We start from the raw sequence: 9,276 nt of genomic DNA on the forward strand, positions 1-9,276 counted from the left end.
GATAAACCAAGGAGACAAGAGGTATCAGCATTGCTAATATGGCAGGTGTCACTGCAGCGACCAGGACATGACAGGAGCTGGACCTTTCTCCAGCTGTTTGGCAGATGACACAGTGGAGGAAAGTCTTACTGTGGGACACTGGATGAGGTAGAAGAGAAAATGTGTGAATGTTTATGGGAAGTTAATCCTGTGCACACAAGAACTGAGGTGTAGAGGAAAATGTGTTTCAAGCTTGAGTGTTATAGTAATGGGGTTAGGTACAGAGGCATGACCACAGGCAGGGTATGCGCTCTGAGCTGTAGGTCAGCACATTCTCAGCCTCAGGACCCTGGAGGCTGCTGTACCACAACTCTAGCATGTGCACTGTTTACTCCCTTGGTACAGATGTGTCATCAGCTCTGGAGGTCTCTGCATAACCCCAGGTAAAATGTTTGCCATGGCTGTTAATACATCTTCAGTCCTGTCTTCCAACATCTTCCAGAACAAGGACAAGTCAGTTTCACAAATATTTCCAAGTAGTAGTTGTGTTTGGTCACAGCATGTTTCATTTCAGGAATGGAATATGTTTTTTGAGATAATAAACTTCCAAAACCTGGAAAACACTTAAAATGTTTGCAGTTGTGAATCTGCCCTTGTCTTTGCATCCAAATACAGGTGGTTTTCCTGTTGGCAATGCTTTGTGTATTGTCATTGAAGTAATGGATAAAAATTAGATTTCTTCATGATTCCACCTTAAGTTTCAAATATGACAAGACTAATAATAAAATTATCACAAACCTAATTCACAAGGCTAAAAAGCAGATTTAGTGCTCTCCAGATCTAAGAAGAAGAAACAATTAGAATCCTTCTGCTAGTCATCTGTTGAATTTTTTTTATGAATTGTCACACAGTTGCTTGTTTTCTTTTAAATAAGCAAACAACTGAAGAACAGACTACTTCCCTAAATTAGGTTTATCAGTGTTTGTTTGTCTTTCTCCATAGAAATTCAGGCCTTGTCCAGACTTGGAGTCCATAACAATGACTGATACTGTATTGTGAGAAATGAGAAAGATGAATACAGCTGAGGAACAGATATACTGTCAGGACTTTCATTGGGTTGAGCTACATTGCCTTGGTTTTACTTGTCTTTTCCATTAATATGAAAGCCAATCTGCACTAGAACTAGAAACATGATGATGTAAGTAGTTTTTGCCCTTAAATATGTCATATTAAAATGTAAGGCTTAAACAGCTTTGTACATAGCATGCACAAAAACCTCACCTCCAGGAAGGGAAATATCTACATGCACTCCTAGGTAACTAAAATGAATGGATGATAAAGATCTAATATACTTTGTTTAAAATGCTAGAATTAAAACTACTTTTTGTTCTGGTGTCTTTTCTCCCACCCCCAAATACACAGTTTACTTCTGATCAGATTAAACATTTCACTCATAAAGTATGTGATGTTCTGTTTTCAGTTCTCATTTTAGGCAAAACTGGGGAGGGATGAAAACGTAGAAATGAAGAAGCAGATCTTTCAGTAGAACATTTTGAAACGTAAGTCTTAACTTTTGTCCCCTCCATATTTTTTTTGCAGCCAAAACAGTGATAAGTCTGGCCCAAGAGGGAATCATCTCAACTGGCTTGTACATACATTTTTCAGCAGATGAAAATAATCAACTAAGGAAGGTCTTCAGCTCAAAAAGCATCTTCCTTGAGAGTGCTAGCCAGGAGTGGCTGCGTTTAAAACCACCTAAACTTCATAGCCAGGTAAGAAGCCAGAGAAAGTAAACTTAGAACAATTAAAAAACTTGAAATGTTGTAAGCAACTTCTACTTGTGATGTGGTTGCATCTCTAGCAATGTTTTCCGTATGCTGACACACATGGTTACTCAAGAGCTCAGCACTTGTTCCTGACGTGCAGGCCTGCAGAGCCAAAATAGTAGGGACATTTACAATACAATGATGTAACTTTCTCCCACATTTTGTAAATGTGGTTGCGTGTTGCAACCTTCCTTGGTTTTTAATAGTAAAGAGGCAATGTTTAGCTCACAGTCTGTGCTGCAACATGAAAACTCTTTTCCTAGCAGCTCAGCTGGTGTTTTGTAACTTGGTGGAGAACTCTGTGTTCACATAGTTATCATCCATGACTTAATCCGGATACAACTTTCTGTTCCTCTATTTTTGCAAACAGAGCTGACCAGCACTGCTCTTCTACAGTGGATGATGGCTTCATGTCCAATCCTGAAAGCAAAGGAATCCACCACTTCCCCATAGCACTGGGTGTTGTTGCATCCATGGCCAAAATCTTATGTGTCCCACAGAGACAGAACAGGGCAAAGTATCCACAATGACACCTTATGTATATCTTCATGTTGCCCCTGCACTCCTATTCCAGGGACAAGAGGAAAGCTAGAGCTATTTCAACTTTGGACTTATCTACATGGGAAAATTAATCAGAAGACCAATAGTGCAATAGTCCCCTGTGTCTTCCTCTAGCTTGGTTTATCCCAATCTGCAGCAGAATTACTCCAGAATGCAAATCACACTTGACATTCATGTAATCTTTTATGAGATAACCATTCTCCCATCTGCAAGGAGACCCACACACAGTCCTCAGGGAGCTCTGGGAGCACGGAGCAGCTGAAGGCAATGCCTCTCCCCTCTCCTCCCTTCCTGCCCCTTGTGCTGGCTTGCAGGGATGAGCAGGAATGAGCTGGAGTGGGCAGAGAGCTTGGAGTTGGGCAAGGAGAAGAGGGGACGTTGATGGGGGAACGATAATGTGCTCTGGGTGTTTCCTGGATTGTGCTGCTGGAGCTGCTCTGATTTATAGCCAGGCCAAAGAGGCCTCTTCTAAGGAGAAGCTCTCATATTTCTCTTACCACCCACACACAGGAACAAGGAACAATAATGATCTTGACCCACTTTCCACTCACATTCCTGGCTCCATCCCTGTTGTCTGAAAGTGGGCAAAAAAAGCACTGTGAGAAAAGAGAAGTCAAGTAGTGGCAGCCAGGGCAGGGTAAGTCTTCGCTGGGATGTAGTAAGAAGGCAGAAGCTATGTTCCCCCTTTTCCCTGCCTTGTTTTAGTGCTTGCAGATCCCTGGCTGGCTGGGTGAAAGAGTCTGTGCTAGCCTGGTGACTTAAAACCAAAGCAAACAAGGCCTCTGTGAGCAACTGGAGAACCAGCTCTCCTATGTGGACTTCTTCACTAGACCTCTCCTGATCTGCACATGCAGCTCCTGACCAGGAGCCCCATAGCTGAAGCAGCACCTTGGTACCTGGTAGAGTTCCTCACCATCATGTCAGATCTCAGGCCTCAGATTAGGGCAGGACCCTCTATCAGGTGTTTGTTTCAACCTTTCCAACCCATTGAGGAGGTGCCAAGGCACAAATTTTACAGGCTCCCTGTCTCAGCATGGCAAACTTTCCTTATGCAGCTGGGTGAAAACAATGTCAGGAGTTGGCCGCCCACTGTCAGCATCTGTTCTTGTTGCTGTGCTATAACCCTGGGATGAGTTGGGCCTTTATGAGCAAAAGACCAAGACGTAAGATAAGTGAAGCTGGCTGGGACCTCTGGTGTAATCTCCTGCTTAAAGCAGGGCCAGTTTAGGGGTTACATTAGATCGATAAGGAGGCAAACCTGCTGATGGTAATGCAGCATTGCTATAGAGTTACACACTGCAGGCACTTGGTGATACCATGTGGTGAAAGAGGAGGTAAACCCCAGACTGGACAAACCCTAGAGGGTTTGGGTTGTGTGCACAACAGAAATGGCTCCCACTGGTCCCCTGCAGCTCCATTAGTGAGAAGTTAATCCCTACAGTGAAGAAACTAAAAATGCAGCTGCAGTGGCTAGTTCCTTATCTGAGCCATGCTTAAACTCTATTTCTGGAGAGCCTTACGGGAAGAGCTGGGAGACCTTCCGCCTAACACCACCTCTACTGCTGCAGCGGAGACTTGCAAGAGCAGCAGAATCTCATTTCAGCCGGATCCTCTGCACATCCACCTCAAGTGGAGGGAAACGCAGGGACAGTAATTGGCATGGAGCAGCAGCTCGGTTGTGCAAATGACTGAGAATACTGTGGGAGATATTAACGGGCTGCTGTTAAGGCATGACTAATAATTTTCAGAATCATTTCTATTCCTATTCTTCCCCTGACGGCCTGAAACTGCTGTGGGTCCTTCTAAAGCCATTCTTCCTGCTAATAGTTTATTGCTTTATTTGATAGGTTGCTTAGGGATAGCTAGGCAGCTTGTGTGTTTTAGTCCCCCCTCCCTTCAAATAGCGAGAGCATTTTAATATTTCTTGGAGAAAAATAGATGCAATAAAATATGAACATCTTGGGCCTAATCACGCTGCAGTGGAAAGCTCTGCCCTGTGAGGCTGTTTTGCGCTGGCTCTTACTGGTTGCTGTGCTCTGAAGAGAGCTAGCAGCACCATCAGTGCTCTGGTAAACATCTTCTTACTTCAGATAGTGGAAAGGTTCACTCATTTAGGAAGGCAGATGGAGCATATATGGACCTCTGTGGTCTCCATTGACAGCGTTTTCTTTTTTGAATGAGTCGTTGCACATGGCTTACCTGGGTAAAGTCACACAATTATGGACAGAATTGCCCAAGCTCTGGGTTTACCACTAACAAGGGTCATTTTGGACTGTGTCTTCAAGGCTTGGTAAACATACAGGTGATAGCAATGCCAGCACTGAGAGCTAGCCATACTGACCCACTGGAGAAGTGTGGTGATTGGGACTTAGCAGCAGACACCATAAAACCAAACAGCATTTCTCTGGGTAAGGTCTGCACAAGGCTTCTCCAAGGCAAATGACAAATCCCCTGTTCCTGAGATGTTTAAGGCTGGAGTGGGCAGAGAAACAGGGAGCACTGTTGAGGGACTGGCTTCACTGCTCCTCACTGGCAGGAATCTCCTTTCCTTGCAAGCATAAGTCATGGGACTGGGACTCAGTCACGGCACTGGGATCTAGCTGGGGATTTTAGAGATTGCTTAAAAATGTGTAATGAAAATTGCTCATGTGTATGAAAGCGAGAAGGAAGAATGTGTGAATTCTGGAAGGTGCTGCCTGTGGAAAAGATGTAGCCCGAGCTTTTAGAACCTGGCAAAGCCCCTTTAAGAGAAAGTGGAATTTTCCGTGCATAAACAACAATGCCTATATTTGTTTAAAAGGAAAGAAAAAGTTGGGAAGCCAGCAGAGCAGATGTAGAGTCCTGATGAAGAAGAAAAGGAGCGTTGTGCCCAGGACATTGGGAAACTGTTCAAAGCCAGTTCACCCTTACGCAGAAACTGTCCCTGCTGGCTCACCAGTGGCAGTGGCCAATTGAGCTATGGGGTAGGCAGCCCGTGGGGCAGGAGATCTGGGACCCAGTCCTAACTTCAGCAAGGGACCTGGGTTCTTGGCATCTCCCAGGGGCTGGCACTCAAGATGGGGAAAAACAAACAGGTCTGTTCAAAGGCATGTAGGAGGAATTATTTCTTTTGGAAGAGCTAATTTTCCTCCATAGGGCAAAAAGCACCCTGTGAGAGAATGAAAACTCCCTGCAAATAGGAGGAAGCTAAATGGAAGAACTGCATCTGCTAGGCGGCTCTTTGCCTTCTGTCAGGGTAAAAATAGAAAAAAAAAAAAGAAAAAGGATAAGATTGATTCGAGATTCGTCCAATCAAAGAGAGGCAGCACAAGTGGGAACAGGTCTCTTTAGTCTGATAATCAAGCCTCCAGCTGAAGGAGGGGGGGAATTCTGGTCTCTGTACCTGAGACTGAGTTTTAATCTGCCTCTATTTAATGCAAAACACTTTCATCCTTTTCTGCCCTTCACTAATAGGGCCAAGGTGGCAGATGGGCACTGGAAACTCTCCCATGGCAGTGCAATCCCACCCCAGACCTTGCCATGCAAGCGAGCAAGTTACAGGTACATGAAGTAGGGTGGGAGCTGTTGCTCCATCATTATCCCCCCTGGCCATGCTCAGGAGGTTGAGCCCACAGATTTCCATAAAGGAGGGGTATGGCCACCAGCTTTACAGAGTGACTGCAGGTTTTAGCCCCTGTGTGTGTTGCCTTTAGCTCCAAGTGCATGTACCTGGGATGTGGCTAGGAGATAGGATTAGCCAGCTCTGATACACAGTGGTGATGGCCTGGAATGGGTTTACCACTCAGTGTGATGGCCTCCTCTGTTTCCAAACTACAACCTCTAGTCTCAGTTTACCCACTTCCCACTGGGCTCTGGATTTCCCTCTGTGGCTCAAACACTGAACGTTAAGTAATGAATGGACTAACCTGTTTTCTTTTGTGTTTGTGTTCACAGTAGAAGAAAATATTGAACAAATTGGTTTTTGATATGCAGGTTTCAAGGGGATTCAGGTCTTCTGAACCAGGTCTTCTCCATTTCCTCTCTCATTTTTGTTCCTGATGCAGAATACTATGGCAAAATTTCTATAAAGGAGTTTGGGCCATTTTGCTAATTATCTAAAGAGCATCTTTCAAAGAACACACCCTTTTGCATGTGCAGAGATTTCATTATACTTGTTATACTTGTTATTCACTGTGTTTTGTTAACCTTATTTACTTTGTTGTAAATGCCAAGAGAGGTAGAGGCAGAAAGGAGAAAAGTGGCAAGATCTGATGATGTTTCTTCCTCAAACCGCAGAATTATCTGAAAACTCTCCTATTCATAACTGAGACTTATCACTTGAAAATCTCAGTTTGCACAGAGCAAATTATGCTGTCACTGGCCAACCTATTTTATTTCTAATAACTTCCCTTATTGTGTGGTTCCAGACTACACATCACATGGCACACATTGCAGATGAGATACTGGAGGTCTTCCTCAAAGATCATGCACCCTGGGCTGAATTTTTAATTCTTCTTGCTTACAGGGATGCCTTTTATTCCCTCTGTAGTGTTTTGAGCATTCATGTGTCTAGCATATGAAGCACTGCTGCAGTCACATGGCTGTGTGAACACAGACTGTTCAACTAGTGCTCTGCTCCACACAGAGAAAAAGAGAAACATGAGACACAAGGTAAACTGCAATGGCTGAGATCTGGCAATTCTTTGCCAAAATTTGGACTGTCCTTGGAGAGGGCATCAAAAAGCCTTTCCACTAGTGCTGGGAATATGTAAATTGGTTTTTAGGTCTTGCTTCTTTTTCAATTCCATGAGACTTTTTTAGCAAGAGCACAAGAAGTTCCAGTATCTGGTTGGCATTTATAGAGTACCTTAGTTTCAGAGAGTTTTACTGAACCCTCCTGAGGGCCAGATGCTCTGTTTTCACTTTGAGCAAGCTGCTGCTGATCCTGTTCATTGCCAGATATGGTCCTGCACCACAAGAGTGCTGGCCCAAAACCTACTTATGGAGAGGGAGAACCCAAAAGAGATTTGGCAGAACACCAGCTTGGTGCTGCTAGTGGCATGCATAAGGGTGAGTGAATGAGATTTGTACTAGAATAGCAGCAGCCATGTCAGAAAGGCTCAGTCTTAGATGTTTTACCTGGGGCCATCCAGAAACCTATGGAGGAACTGGGAAATGAAAACAGAAGAAGGGGTGAATCCTGCAGCAGCCCTCTTGGTCCTTACCATAATAACAGCCACCTTGGCTCTAATGTGGCCAGAAATCCCAGGCTGATGAGAGGACCTCTAGGTTTGCAGATTGCACCAAATAGTCTGAGTAGTCAAATGCCACAGTGCTGGTGAGGAACTCCAGGAGGACTTCACAACATGGTAAGAGTTGACAAAAAGGTGGCAGATGAGCATCAATGTAGGTTAATTTAAAGTAATGTACCCGACAAAATATAACCCAAATGGAGGGTATGTGATGCTAAACAAGGAAATGGTAGTTACCAGGCAATGGATCTGAAAGTCATCACTGACAGCTCTCTGAAATCATCAGCTCAATGTGCACTGCCTGCCAAAAAGCAAAAAAAGTGTAAGGTACCAGAGAAAGGGTACTGAGAGCTTTGTTTTGCTGCTGAGCAAAATCACGATGTACCTTTACCTTAGCCCCTGGGTGAGGTGCTCATCTCCAGTGATTAAGGACAAGTCAGCAGAGAGTGGCCAAGGGGCCTCCTTACAGGTTGAAAAAGGTATGAAGTCCTCAAGTCAGTAGTAAAAGAAATGAGCAGAGTGCCCCATCCAACAGGTCAAACGATGTGGGGGATGTTGGGGGATCACACAGGGAATGGAAGAGCAGAGAATGGCCAGGTATAGTCAATCCTCCTCCCATTGGTGGAGGTAAAGTACTGGAATAAATGATCCATCATGTGCCCCATTTCTCATGCTCCTAACCTGTGCCTGGTGGTGGCTAAGACCTAAGGCGAGTATAAGAATAGGGTGCAGCAGGCAGATGCTTCCCAGAATAGCCTCCTCAACATGGAGTGTTTGCGGCTCACAGATTCCCCAACCTGGAGGTGTTGCTTTACTTAGGATGGGATTTTACCATTTTTAAAAATAATAAATTTAAAAAATATTAAATTTTAAACCAGAGCAAATAAGGCTTTGAAGTCAAACTTTGTTATTAGAGGTGACATGCCAACCATGGGTGGGTGCCAACTGCTAGACTTTATTTTGACTGCTGTCTCATGAGGAAAGCTGGCAGCTGGAAGGGCAGAGAAGCATGTCCTGAAGAATTTAGCCAGACTGCTTTCAACAGCCTCTTTGATGCCGGGTGGCTGAGAAAACAGAGTGGTGTTCTCTGTGTGCGCTATGACAAAATACCCTTTAATAATTGTCTTCTGGGTCAAAATGGGTTATAACTTGGACCAGTGCATTGGCCCGACCCAGTACAGGATACCAGGTTTTTCCTCTGGAAGGCACACTGGCATGGGTTGCGTGTCAGGATGTTTCATTGCTTCTGTTATCACGAAATTTCTTTTCCTTCTGAGGGGGGGAAATAAACAACTTCCCTTTAGTCTCTACATTGAAGCTAGCATTGATCAAGAGGCAACTCAAGTTGTGACTCAAGAGGCAGCTAAATTTTCAGTCTAAATGAAGAAACAGATCTGTGTTCAGGGAGATCAGATTGAAAATGAAACTTGTACAGGTTGAGAGGATGATTAGTGCTCTGCAGCCACAGCGTGAGAAAGACACACAGGGAAAAAAACCCAACATATTCATTGTGACAGACAGACCATACATTATTTCCTGCAAAATAAGGCATCTTCCCCTGGTTAGTATCACAGCTGAAAGGCAGGTAACATGTAGCACTATGCTTTTAAGGATGTTACCCAAAGCCCAGGAAAACTTGTTGGTTTGAGGGGATTTTTTTCCACTTGGTGCCAAATTCT

The sequence above is a fragment of the Melopsittacus undulatus genome, chromosome 2 (assembly GCF_012275295.1).
Source record: "Melopsittacus undulatus isolate bMelUnd1 chromosome 2, bMelUnd1.mat.Z, whole genome shotgun sequence".
Lineage (NCBI taxonomy): Eukaryota > Metazoa > Chordata > Aves > Psittaciformes > Psittaculidae > Melopsittacus > Melopsittacus undulatus.